The following is a 13487-nucleotide window of genomic DNA, read 5'->3' as shown; positions in this document are numbered from 1 at the left end:
TTCTTACCTTCTTACCTGAGGAACGTTTTCCATGATTGAACGCGAACGAAAGAGATCATACTATTTTGTCGTAGCCATTGGCTTCGCTCTCTTTAATTTTTCTGCTGAAGAGTGTATTAGCTTTTTGCATAAATGACTATTTTTAATCAGCATTCGAACATCTATTCAAAATCGTCTAGTAATCAGCATTTTGACTGTACAACATCAGTAAAAAAATTTAATGGCAGTGCGGTAAGGTAGCCGCATATTTTGGCAAAAGCGGCTTTTCAATTGTATTTAAAACTAGTTCGTGGCCGCCAACGGTAGCTCTTTATAAAATGTTATCGTCATTAATATCATTTGCTTGCCTTAGATAGAGTAACACTTTCGTGACGGCATTTGAACTCTATTATTATGCATTGTAAACAACAATCCACCAACCAGGTCATAGCTCTTAAAAATTGTCTCTTTAGTATACTAGTGTCAACTGATTTCACAGTCTTCTTTTCGTTTAAAAATCGGATTTATCGGTGATTGTTCAAGTTTCCAAGCATCAAGGAACGATGTTCTAAAAAAATGTTCCGTCCGTCGTCTTCAAACACCTAACGCAAACTTATTTCATAAAATCTTCCAAAAAATGCAACAGCCGTGTTCAATCATCGTAATGAGGATACTACAGACAAATCTGCAGTGAATTGATATTTAAACTTTCCATCCCATTGGTGCTCCATATTAATATTTTCGTCCGCGAATTATTTTCCGCAGTTTATTTTTAAATGTCAGACAACGAAATTGAATGGAAATTAAAATCTCTCGGACTGATGCGTTTTTTTCTGCTCAATTTTTCATCGTCTGGAAAGAGCATCATTCTCAGTGGTTTTTAACAAAAACTACGCGTTAAATCAGTTAAACTTCTTATGTGATTAAGAAGTTACACTACTGTAGAATTTTTAAAAAGTCGAACTTTTATTTATTAGCCTAAAATGTGCTTTAGGATGCTCAAAATGACATCCCAAACAATGGAAAACGAAAACAATATTTAATCAAATTTTTAATTTTGCCGCAACGTCTCCTATGTAAACCTCGAGTGTACTAGAAACTTTAACCAAGTTTTTCTCAAAACTACTTTTTTAAACTGGCCGTAAATTTAACTCGAGCTAATGATTTTTTTGATGATGATGATGCTAATGAGCTTTTGATCGCTTTAAAATTTTCACAGTATATTGATTTCTCCAGCGACGTACGTAGGATTTTTTAGCGCTTAATTTTTGAAAATTATCTATTTTGTGTCGATTTTTATGGAATTTCCGGTGTTTTTTCATTCAAAAGCGCGCCATTTCGCAAAAAATCAAGATATCGAAAAAAATCCTACGTGTCTCGCTTGCTATAAGAAGAAATCAGAAAAGCTTAAGTTTTTGGCTCTAGGTAAAAAATTGCAGGAGATAGTTTTCCGGCCGTGGACCCTTCCCTAAAAACGCGCATGGGGAAAAATGCCGCACAGCCATTACTCAAAAGAAATAATTTTTGTGATTCATTATTTATGTTTTAAAACCCATTTAACAATATATCGATTCATCCTTTCATTGCGTCAATAAAAATTTCCGAAAAATGCTTATTTTGTCAAGCTGTACAGTGATGTAACCCCTTAACTAGCAAGCTTCATAGTAACGATGCTTTGACGGATCCTCCTAACTCACGAATGAAGTTTGTCCTATGTGTGGTATAATATTTCAAAATACATAGTTAGAAATGACTAATAACATCAATTCTCATAATAGCTACATCATCTAGACACCCAAACATTTTAATGCGTGAAAATCAACAAATTCTATCATTTAACGTGTGTAGTCATTTAAAAGTCGATACATTATAAACGTTATTGGCATACACTGGGACCATTAAATCTTCATTCGCGAAAATTTACATTTATTAAGTTAAAAATATCGACCAATTTGAATTTTGAAAATCTGGCATCAACATCGTGATCTGCGCACCAAAAAAACCGTGGTATCTTTGCAGGTCAATCAAAACCATTTTCGACTTTTGGCCAGGCTTTTAGCGAAATCCGCCACTGTGCGCTGCCCGATTCGCTTTTGTCATTTTTGTAGAGGAATCGACCTACCTTGATCGCAAGGCCCGTAATGAGCCATTCGCCAGTATGTGTCGTCTATTCCTTTCATTCCCAAGCGATTGTTTGTAAATTTCTTGTTCAGTTGGCTTTGGTCACTGTTTTAACTATAATAAGGGTGGCAAATTATACTATTATTGTTGGTTATGATGGAGGAGAGTTTGGACCATACATATCTCTCGGTGGCCTTTCTCTTCCCCGAAAAAATAGATAAAACAACGTTTGACAAAACATCCACGTGCTTTTTCTGAAAAGCAGTGTGCAGCCAGGGTTGCCACTATTTTTCAAAGAATATCTGGCAGATCATCTAAAAATGTCTGGCAAAATCTGTCACTTAACAGCGACCTCAAAGTCATCAAAATTTATCAATAGATTTTTAATAAATTTGGGAAAATATGTCCAAATTTCCAAAATGTGAGTGCAAACACTTCTATAATTCAAAAATCTGGCAGAATGAGAGGTTTGTCTTTTTGTCTGGAAGCTGCAAAAAAACTCTGGCTGTGCCAGATAAATCTGGCATAATGGCATCCCTGTGTGCAGCAGTTTTTTTGTCCTTTTTGTAGTATTATGTGCACTATCTATAATCATTCATGTAATAGATTAAACCTCACTGTATATAATACAAAATCTGTGAAATTAAGTAAATACACTTATTACATAGGAAAATACAGTATGACCCACAATATTTACAAAACAAAATGTGATGCAACGCAGATACATTGGAGAATGTATTTCACAAAACATGAAGTACACAACGAGAGACAGCGTCATATCTGATACAAATGGAGAATCCGCCAACTAGCTCCAGGCTCTCCGTATTCTATGTAATTAAGTTTTCGGCATAAACTTCCATTCTTGTGATCGAAAGATAGAAATACCACAGTTCCAGATTCCCCTCAGCGCCACCATCCTGCGGAAAATGCGAAAACTGCCAATAAGGACAATGTAGTTAATGAGGTGCGCGGGAATTGTCTTTTCTAAACCTTTTTTACCGTAAAATCGGGGTATCTTTGATCCTATTTAAGATTCGTTTTAGTAAATGTTCGATAAAATCATTACTCAGTACCCAAGTAACCATAAGCATTAAGCCATTGCACTATATTGGCTATATATTTGAACTAATGTTGCACTGAAACTCCATTACAGCATTGACAATGCAATGAAGGTCTATATTAGCATTAATAATGCATAACTGCACAGCCGATATATTGCATTATCGCTTGCTCTATATGCGTATATCAAGCTGATATAACGCATACATGCTTCAAGGATCTTTAAAGCATGTAAGCTTTACAAGTGCATTTAGTGCCATTATAGAGCAAATAAGCCGATATAATGCTATTGTAATGCTGTGTTATTTGTTATGCAACTCTTCTTGAAGATTATATTCGGCATATTTCATTTCAATCGAACATGTGCAATATAGCCTAGGGAGCAAACGCGGCACACTTTCCGTGAAGGACGAGGCAAGGTACCTCAGTTTGAGACTGACTAAAGGTAATTTTCGTAAAACTTTCATATTATGTGAAAACGAAAACCCATTAAGGATATTCATTACAATGCATTAGAAGAGAGACAATTACGGTTTTAAACAGAACATCTTATTTTAAATTTTTTCCTTTTTGCTCATCATACCGAAAAAAACATAAAAAATGGTTTCAAAACTATGGCGGACAATGACAGCCAACTAAAACTTTTTAATAGCATTAATATTACCACAGAGAACAGACATTCATGATCAAACAAAAATATTTAAAAACGTGTGTAAACATTTGAATTAATATACGAAAAACACCAGCGCCGCCACACCAACCTATCCCAACTATCCGTCAAATCCATTCCGGAACCGGTTCGAAATCCTGGATGGATTAAGTATGGAATCTTGCTCAAAGAAAACAACCGATTCCGACTCTATCGGTTCATGCATTTGAACTGGAATTCATGATGGAAGTCCGAATCGGTTCCGGACTAGTTTGACTGGGTAGAGGAATAACCGCAGTCAATTCAGTCGAACTCAGCCCGAAAAAAACATGACGACAGTAGCGCACCTGGTTTGGATATCCAAACTACCTTCGAAACCGTTAGAGATTTTACACAAGTTGAATGCTGAAGATGGACGTCTGTTTTCTGTGATATTACCAATATAAGGCTTTCAAAATTGACATTTGTGCGCTGGTGCTATATAATAGCATTAGTACTGCAGAAACTAGCTGTCAATCTCTGCACAGTAATAGCACTATATTTCGCCTTTTCTGGCATAATATCGGTATTTAGGGCTTCACGGCTCTTTAAGACAGCTTTATATGTGGATCAAAAGCAGATATTAGGCTACGTTATAATGCTTATTGGTTACTTGGGTAAAGCGAAATTTACAACAGTAAAATTTTCCTAATGCGTGACTTTTAGTTCAAAATCTATGAATAGTCCTATTCACTCTCACGTCTCACCAATGGGACGAAGTTTTGCATGTGAAAATTGGCAAATTACTCTTATTTGAATATCTTTCTACGAGGAAAACCTATCCCGTTCTGATATTCACGGAAAGGGGACATCCAAACATTCAAAAACATTTATAGGTACGGAAAAGTGTGAGATATTTAAAAAAAACCTAACCTAACCCATACCCGGACCTGGTCACAACAAAACCCGAACTCGCCCCGATCTCTACTGGTACGGGCGCGAGTCGGGTCCCGGTCAAACCATTCGGAATTTGATTCGGAATCCTGAATGGAGTCAGTATGGATTCCAAATCAAATGCAACAACCGATTCTGAGTCGGAATCGGTTGTTGCATTTGATTTGGAATCCATAATGACTCCATTCAGAAATCCGAACCAGTTCCGGAATGAGTTTAACTGGGGTATCAGGTTAAAATAACCGCACTCACCCATCCCAAGCTCGCACTGATTCACATTGAACTGGCGCGTAAATCGGCTCACTGCCTGGTGGCGATTGACACAAGACTTGATTTTAGAAAAGGTTCGCAATATAAGAAAGAACTAAAATCTACCAGTATTGCGGGAATTTTCAAAAATACGTGAGATCTTTTGAAAATGGAAACAAATCTGCATACCTACGTATCATTTCAATTTCCTACGATTTATAAAGAGCACTTGGTTAGATGATTAAATCAATTTTATGATTGATTTTGTGTGGCATAGTTCCATTGGCATGGCAGGCACTCATTTCTCAAAAAGTAACTCTTCTACCGGCATATCACTGCGTTATATTGAGCGATAGCATGTTCATTCCCGCTTTCGTCAGTTTCTGCGCAATGATGCTGTCAGCAGTTCACACTCAGCGTTACCCTCCGTTACATGGTTATAGCTATTATAGGATGAATTTTATAGCACTTCCAACTGTTTTGGTGCATCCATAAAAAAAAGACAAGGGAACGGAACGTGGAGAAGAGTGAACCAACAACCAAAACTTGTTGCTGCAGCCAATTTTCTCTGCCAGTAACTGTTGTCTGCATCGAGAATGAACACGTACAGTATATTCATTCCGATGCCGAACAGCATTTGCGCATATAACGCGTTGCAGTGTAACTAATTTCGCTGAGTGCGGTGTAAGTTATACTGATTGAACATTTCTGTTTTCGGCTTCTTTCTTATCAATATATGACACCGTGTTGCATACTTTGGGATTGTGTTTCCCTGCAGTAGTTGAGTAGCTGACCCATATATTGAATATGTGAACTTTGGGTTTTAACGATGATTCAGTAGGGTTATTTGCTTATTTTGATGGCGGCACCATATCTTGAATTACTGAAGCTATATTGGATGGAGAACGTATAAATTGATATCAGATCTCGACAAACATATGATTACGGCTTAAAAGCCAGTTGTCAAAATACTCTTTTTCCTTTAATTCCGGACAAACCTGAGCAAACTGGCCAAACATAGTTTACAGCAGTTAATGAAAGAGAAAACTTCTCTTTTGTTTACTATCAACGTCTGTGATTGTTGAGTAACGGCTTGTCCGGAATTTTCTTTCAAAGAGAATTTTGGCTTTTAAGCCGTAATCATATGTTTGTCGAGAGATACACAGTCGTTATTCAACGGTTGCACCATCGCTTCGGGACCATTCATAGATTACGTAACGCTTTTAGGGTGGGGATGGGTACGACAAATTGCGACATATGGTGGAGGGGCAGTAAGCTAGATCGATATGTAACGGGTTTTTACCGGAGAATTTTTTTTTCAAGGAATTTGTTACGTAATAGGGAAGGGGGTTAGAGAAATTTGTGACAATTTGTTAAATGGAGAGAGGGGGAGTCAATTTTGGGCATTTTTTGCGTTACGCAATTTATGAATGGTCCCTAAGGGTCTAAGGGTGCTTACAGAGTGGAGGTGCGAAGCTGAGCAGGGGCTGGTACTGACAGTAGCATGTGAGATGCGAGAAACCTGCTTGCAGCATATCAAATGGAGCCTGTCAGTGTAAAAGCGGGCAGCCGGCGCAAATCCGCTCGGCTTTCACTCCGACGTTATCCATTTGGTTTGCAGTAAGCAGGTTTATAGCATCTCGCATTCTAATGTCAGTTCCAGCCCCAGCTCAGCTTCTCGTCGGCACTCTGCAAGCAAACGATTTTGATGCGCTACATAGAATAACTGCCAGATGTCAAAAACTGATCAAAGCGGATGTTAGTGGTGTAAATGCATCTGTTCACATCTGTAACTGTTGCCAGTTTGATTGTTGAATTTGACATTCAGATGTTTCAACTAACAGATGTTAAACTGAAGAATAGTTTAGTTAAAAAGTGTTCTACTTCATCATATTCTTGTTATGTTCGTGACAACAGATTTTTTCTTCTCAGAAAAATCTCAACGACCTCGGCTGGGATTGAACTCAGATCAATTGAGGTGAGTGGCGGTTACACTTACCACTCAACCACTGGCACCGGCTAAAAAGTGTTCAACCAGCGAATTACAACAGCGCTGCTATAATAATATATTTACTCGCGCTCGAGCGAAATGAAAATTCGAATCGAACGTTTTCCATTCTAAAAATTCCAAGATTTGTAGCTGAAGCCGCAACTCAAGTTTTAATTAATGTAATTGAATTCTATTATGAATTGAAAAACGCGTTAACACAGGAAATGAATTTGTTTTCATCACTTTAAGTGCACAAAAAGAATGACTACAAAAAGATAAATATCAAATCGATTGAAGAACAGCAAAAATCTGCCCAGACCGTCACTTAAGTGAGGCAAATCAGATGTCAACGTTTGCCGAAAAAAGATGCAATCAATGCAACATTTCATCTGTTTCCTAATTCTAACCTAACTAACCTGACCTATAGAGTAGCAATATTGCCAACCCGGTTCAAACAGACGACAGTCGCCCATTGATTACCTCGGTGGCAGCAAAATCCGCTCACATGCCGGCAGTTGGACTGGCAGGGAAGGCGCTATAGTTAGGTACTTACTCCACATCAACAACACATCACATCAGCCCAAGGCTATGGTTACCGAATGTCGTCGGATGCAAAAAGGGATGGGGAGCGCTGTGCTTTCTGCCGTTTCGAATTTCGTTGAACAACTCAACTTCAATAGTAGATAACGCAGTGGCAGGAACTGCCGAGTGTCACGGCTCGTTGAGCGTTGTAGACCAGATTCGGAAGATTGTAAACCATCGGAAGATTGGCCTCGGTCGTCGAATCCGAACTGCTACTACTATATAGGTTGTTTCGTTTGATTATGACAGGATGGAGATGGGGGCACTCGTGTTGATACTGTAGTACAACTCAGTCGTCAGGTTGGAGGAGAATATGTGTTGAAGGTGAATTTTCGAAATTTCCTTGTTTTGGTGATGGTTCAATAGAGTTAGAACGAAAAGTGACATAGCTAGGTGTATGTGGGTTTAGGGGCAAACATGCAGGCGTACATGCGTTCAGGCAGGGATTAATTCCAAACAATGGAAACAGTGAAGAATTCCCGCTCTCTTCCTGTGGTTGCCATTGCCAAACTGAGTGATCGGGACGGATAGAGGCGAAGCACTCTACTTTGATGTGATTCCTGAAACAAGAAAGCATATTTTGGAAAATTGCCTTTTGTAATCCTAGGGAAATGTACCATCTCACTGAAGAGCTGTAGGAAAATTTGTTCGACTTGATTGGCATATTGTTGCAACCGATGGTGAAGGCTTTTGACTTTCGTCCCTAACATTTTGGTTGGTCATAGTGGCATAGAGAATGGACATCTAAGCTCGCACAAATAAGATACTAAGCTCTTGCGTGAACATTTGAGCGAGTACACTTCAAAACACTAGCGCCGCCATATCAGTAAAATGCAACTAAAGTTATTTTGAAATTTATATGTGACAAACTACGAATTCAGTAAGTCTGATCCAGTAGCGCACCTGGCGGAGATATCCTTCTTTCCTTTCAGCAGACCGTGAATTGATACTCTACCTTGACGCTCGAGTTGGAAGTCTGTTTTCTGTGATAATGCCGAGTATGTTGGGCATTTCCTCGAAGAACAGATTTGCAACACTCGTCAGTTGTTAGCTCACTGAAACGTCCACTAGGATTTGAGCCACCTGCCATACGCACATGTAGGGTAAAGTTCCTATTCTGGCCCTATGATGATGGATGCCACCCTATTTCATTAACTACAATTCATGGAATGCATATTAACTTGTCATCAACATTTTTACTTCGTTTTTAAGAACCAATTTAATAACCCAAATGGCCTGGAAACGATTTAAGGCTCGTGTTTGAGCACAACGTTTTGTTAATATATTTCACAGAGAACAGACATCCATGAGCGAACAAAAATATTTAAAAAACGTGTGTAAACATTTGAATTAATATACGATAAACACTAGCGCCGCTACACCAACCTATCCCAACTATCCGTCAAATTCATTCCGGAACCGGTTCGAAATCCTGAATGGATTCAGTATGGAATCTTGCTCAAAGAAAACAACCGATTCTGTCTCTATCGGTTAATGCATTTGAACTGGGATTCATGTTGGAAGTCCGAACCGGTTCCGGACTAGTTTGACTGGGTAGAGGAATAACCGCTGTCAATTCTGTCGAACTCAGCCACTGAAAAACATGCCGACAGTAGCGCACTTGGTTTGGATATCCCAACTACCTCCGAAACCGTTAGAGATTTTACACAAGTTGAATGCTGAAGATGGACGTCTGTTCTCTGTGTATATTTGTTCGATCATGGATGTCTGTTCTCTGTGGTGTAAGGGCCGCTTTTGTTCGATCATGGATGTTTATTCTCTGTGAATAAATGGTGAACAAACGATAGATATGGCGAGTCTTCATCCAGAGGGATTCAGCGTCTTTAATCCAGTCCAGTTATTTCTTGTCAGGGCAAGGCCTAATTAGCAAACATGCAATTAATTATTATTTTTGCGCTATACGGGCACTACTCAAACCGATCCATCACTGAACTTTTTGACAGCTCTTTTGGCTGCATAAATCAAATCGTCGCCTGGTGATTAAATTGCTTTTAAGTAGACTACAATGCAAGCGTCAACTTAAATTTACGGAAAATGCCTTTCATCCTACGCTTTGTTACAAAAAACAATTTCTCTAATTCGTTAGTGCACTTGGTTACTACCTTTTCGGATTAGTTTGAAAATTCATCCTCTTGAACTTCAAACCAGCATAATCGACCAACTATTATTTCAACAGCTTATCGCTGCTCCTGCTTGCACCATATAGCCCCAACCGCACCGATCTTACCGGTTACGCCCGGTAAAGCAAAACGAAAGCTCCCATGTGTATCCTCCCATCTGGTACTGATGCACTCTATACTTTTAGGCAAAATGCTTACAAGATATTGGCAGTAAAGCGGTATGCGTGTGTGTGTAGTTAGGGTTTCTTTTCTGTGGCTACCCCGTAATCCTCGAGAACCACAGAACGTTTGAAGATTATCAATGATCCACACCCTCTATCGACTCCCCATCACCACCGGCGGCGGTCCAGGATGAATTTGCCAGTTGCACTCTCTTTCTATCGGTTATGTTGGTCTGGAGTATAGAGAAGAAAAAAACGTACACACCCACACACACACACACAAATTGCATGTTTGCATGTAACCAATTCAAACGATTGTTCAAGAGAATAGCAACCACATTACCTAACCTCAATTCTTGGTACACATTCAACGTTTACTTTACGGGTGTACGCGGTTTGGCCATGTCTGCTGTTAGGAGCTTGCCAACTTGGAAACTATGTTTGTGGGTGACTAACATTTTGCAGGCGTTTGGATACGTTCTGTTGGTCTATTTGGCTATTGTTTAACTGCATGTTTTGATTCCTTCTACATCGTATAAAGCCTACGCACCTTTTGATTAAATTTTTTAAATTTACTGAAAATTTGACAGTTCAATCATTATTTTAAGGCGAACATACTTCTACAGAGAACAGACATCCATGATCGAACAAAAATATTTAAAAACGTGTGTAAACATTTGAATTAATATACGATAAACACTAGCGCCGCCGCACCAACCTATTCCAACTATCCATCAAATCCATTTCGGAACCGGTTCGAAATCCTGAATGGATTCAGTATGGAATCTTGTTCAAAGAAAACAACCGAATCCGACTCTATCGGTTGATGCATTTGAGCTGGAATTTATGCTGGTAGTCCGAACCGGTTCCGGACTAGTTTGACTGGTTAGACCCAGTTAAGCCCATTCCGGAACCGGTTCGAAATCCTGAATGGAGTCATTATGGATTCCAAATCAAATGCAACAACCGATTCCGACTCCATCGGTTTCAGAATCGGTTGTTGCATTTGAGTTGGAATCCATACTGACTCCATTCAGGATTCCGAATCAAATTCCGAATGGTTTGACCGGGGTGGAATAACCGCTGTCAATTCTGTCCAACTCAGCCACAAAAAAACATGACGACAGTAGCACACCTGGTTTGGATATCCCAACTACCTGCGAAACCGTTAGAGATTTTACACAAGTTGAATGCTGAAGATGGACGTCTGTTCTCTGTGATACTTCCATGTTAGCGAAAATGGGAATGAAAGAATTGTGTAAACATTTAAATGAATACCCTTAAAAACACTAGCGCCATCATACCGGTGTATCTTAAACAGTGTCAGCTGTCAGTTCAATCAAATTCAGTATGGCGATTCGATGGTTTCATTTGGTTGGTGTCAATAGGGTGGCCAGACCTACCGATTTATCGGTAGTCCTACCAATTTTGATCTTCCCTACCAATTCACAGACGACCAAGGGAAAACTACCGATATTTTCTTATCCCTACCGAAAACTACCGATTTTTATGGATTTTGGACACATCCTACATCAACGTTCATTTTTGAGTTGGTTTTGGTCTGAGATCTGTGATTTCAGTGCTTTACAATTCTATGTCAACACTACGTTTTTGTGACAACAACCCGGCCTACCGATAACTAGCGATAAACTTTTAGTGACTTTACTGATATTAAGGAATTCTATCTGACCACCCTGGGTGTCATTTTGCTTTGCTTTTGCTGTGGCGAAAAATATCGTCTGTTTTGGAAAAGCACGAACAATAATAGGACATTGCAAGATGACGTCATATGAGTAAAAATGCTCGAAAAAGTCTATGTAAACAAGCTCTCTGAGCTGTCAGACAAGTGAGGTTATACATTTTCATGCAATGCTCAATTGAGTTTTGCGGTGAAATGCCGATAGAAGCTGTCAAGTTATCCCCCCTTTGTTAGTACCAATAATTAAATATAGTAGCTGCGTAGTGCGTATAGTTTTCTAGCCAATAGAAAAAATCGCTTCGATGCGTCAAATTTATCATGTCCACCGTGCAGTGCTCCAGTCGGAATAGGTAGTTGAGTCAAACTCCGGCTGATTTGACTGGGTATACCGCGCTTCGCAATTACCGTTAGATCCGGCTAATCCGGGTTTTAAAATCTGCCATAAATCAATGCCGACAAAAACAGCATTAACCCGCAGGGGACCGCATTGCGCAAAAAGTAACACACCACAGTACGACGAACATGTACCTAACGCCTAACCGCCCAATCCAGCGGTCAATGCAAAACAATTCAAATCGAAACAAACTACACTAATAAATGAATTTACTGCACGGTAAGTTATTTTATAATCACTTGATAATGGGTGAAATATACACAGGTATACACTACACGTGTGTACTGGTAGTTAATCACGGGCCAAGAATATCGATTAACTAGGTAGTGACAATACCCAAAATATAGTCGTGATTGACTGGGTGGACCAATATTTCAGTCCGACTAACGAACTAGATTAGCTATCTTAAATTAATGGACCTTTCCACTCCCGTTAAAAAAGAAACGGTGCCGAATTATTTCGTGAGGAAAACAAAACAAATTTCACTGCAAAAACCAGTTGAGGTTAGGTATTTCGTGAGGCAAACAAATTAAACTCCTTTGGTTTGACTTTGCATCTGTGGTTGTAAATGAGCTGTCAGAAATCTTAATGGAATGAAGTTTAGTCGGCTCTGGGGAATATTACATTAATTTTGGGTAAAATTTGACACACTCTGTTTCGTTTTGCGCTCAAGAGGAAGAAGGATGCACAGATTTAAAATTACCTACTGCTAGTTATTATAAGTTCTCCAGGTAGAGCAAATAAATCTGTTGGCAACTGTTGTCAGTTTGATTGTTAGTTAATTAGACATGAGATTTCGATATGTACTGTAAATTATTGTACTGTGTCAGCGAAAATGATGGATATACATTTTTATTCAGGATAGCGAACCACCAGCACACCATTCGAGTTATGACAGTAATATTTAGGTAAATGAATATGGAAATGATTTTGAATTTAGTCATTTGATAAATCGCTAGCTATCTCACCCTTTTCAGTCTACTATCCTCGCACACTATATGTATCTAATGCTATTTGCTGATGCGAATCAAACTATATTATACAGAAAGCTAACCTCAAAAGTTGGATATAATTGATCGAATGATTTAACTCACATTTGGCCTCGGCTATCGGTTTGCTGGATTTATTGTCATCGGTAGTAACCTTTGGCGGTTTTTCAGTGCCTATACATTGACTACGGTAATATGATATAAATTTACGAAGAACGCTTGAACGTTTGACATTCTTCTCATAAACTGGTTAGTTCGACTGGTCTGTCTATGAAAGTACCATATCTATCACTTGAAATACATGTGTTTTGACGGCTCGCAGTTTTCAGTAGCAGTTTGATCACTCGCACTTTGAAAGTGCGGAGTCCAGGTTGGTGGGAAGTGCGCAATAATATTACGCTACATTTTTGTAAAAAAAATGCAAATCTATCTACAAGTTAACATGTTTTACTAAAGAGTCAGTTTTTTTTTAAAAATGCGTACCCCTTTGTTGTATTGGTCTTAGAAATAAGAGAAGATTGAGTCTGTGTATTATCAAATA

The sequence above is a fragment of the Topomyia yanbarensis genome, chromosome 1 (genome assembly GCF_030247195.1).
Source record: "Topomyia yanbarensis strain Yona2022 chromosome 1, ASM3024719v1, whole genome shotgun sequence".
Taxonomy (NCBI): domain Eukaryota; kingdom Metazoa; phylum Arthropoda; class Insecta; order Diptera; family Culicidae; genus Topomyia; species Topomyia yanbarensis.
Note: the sequence above shows the minus strand (reverse complement) of the source record.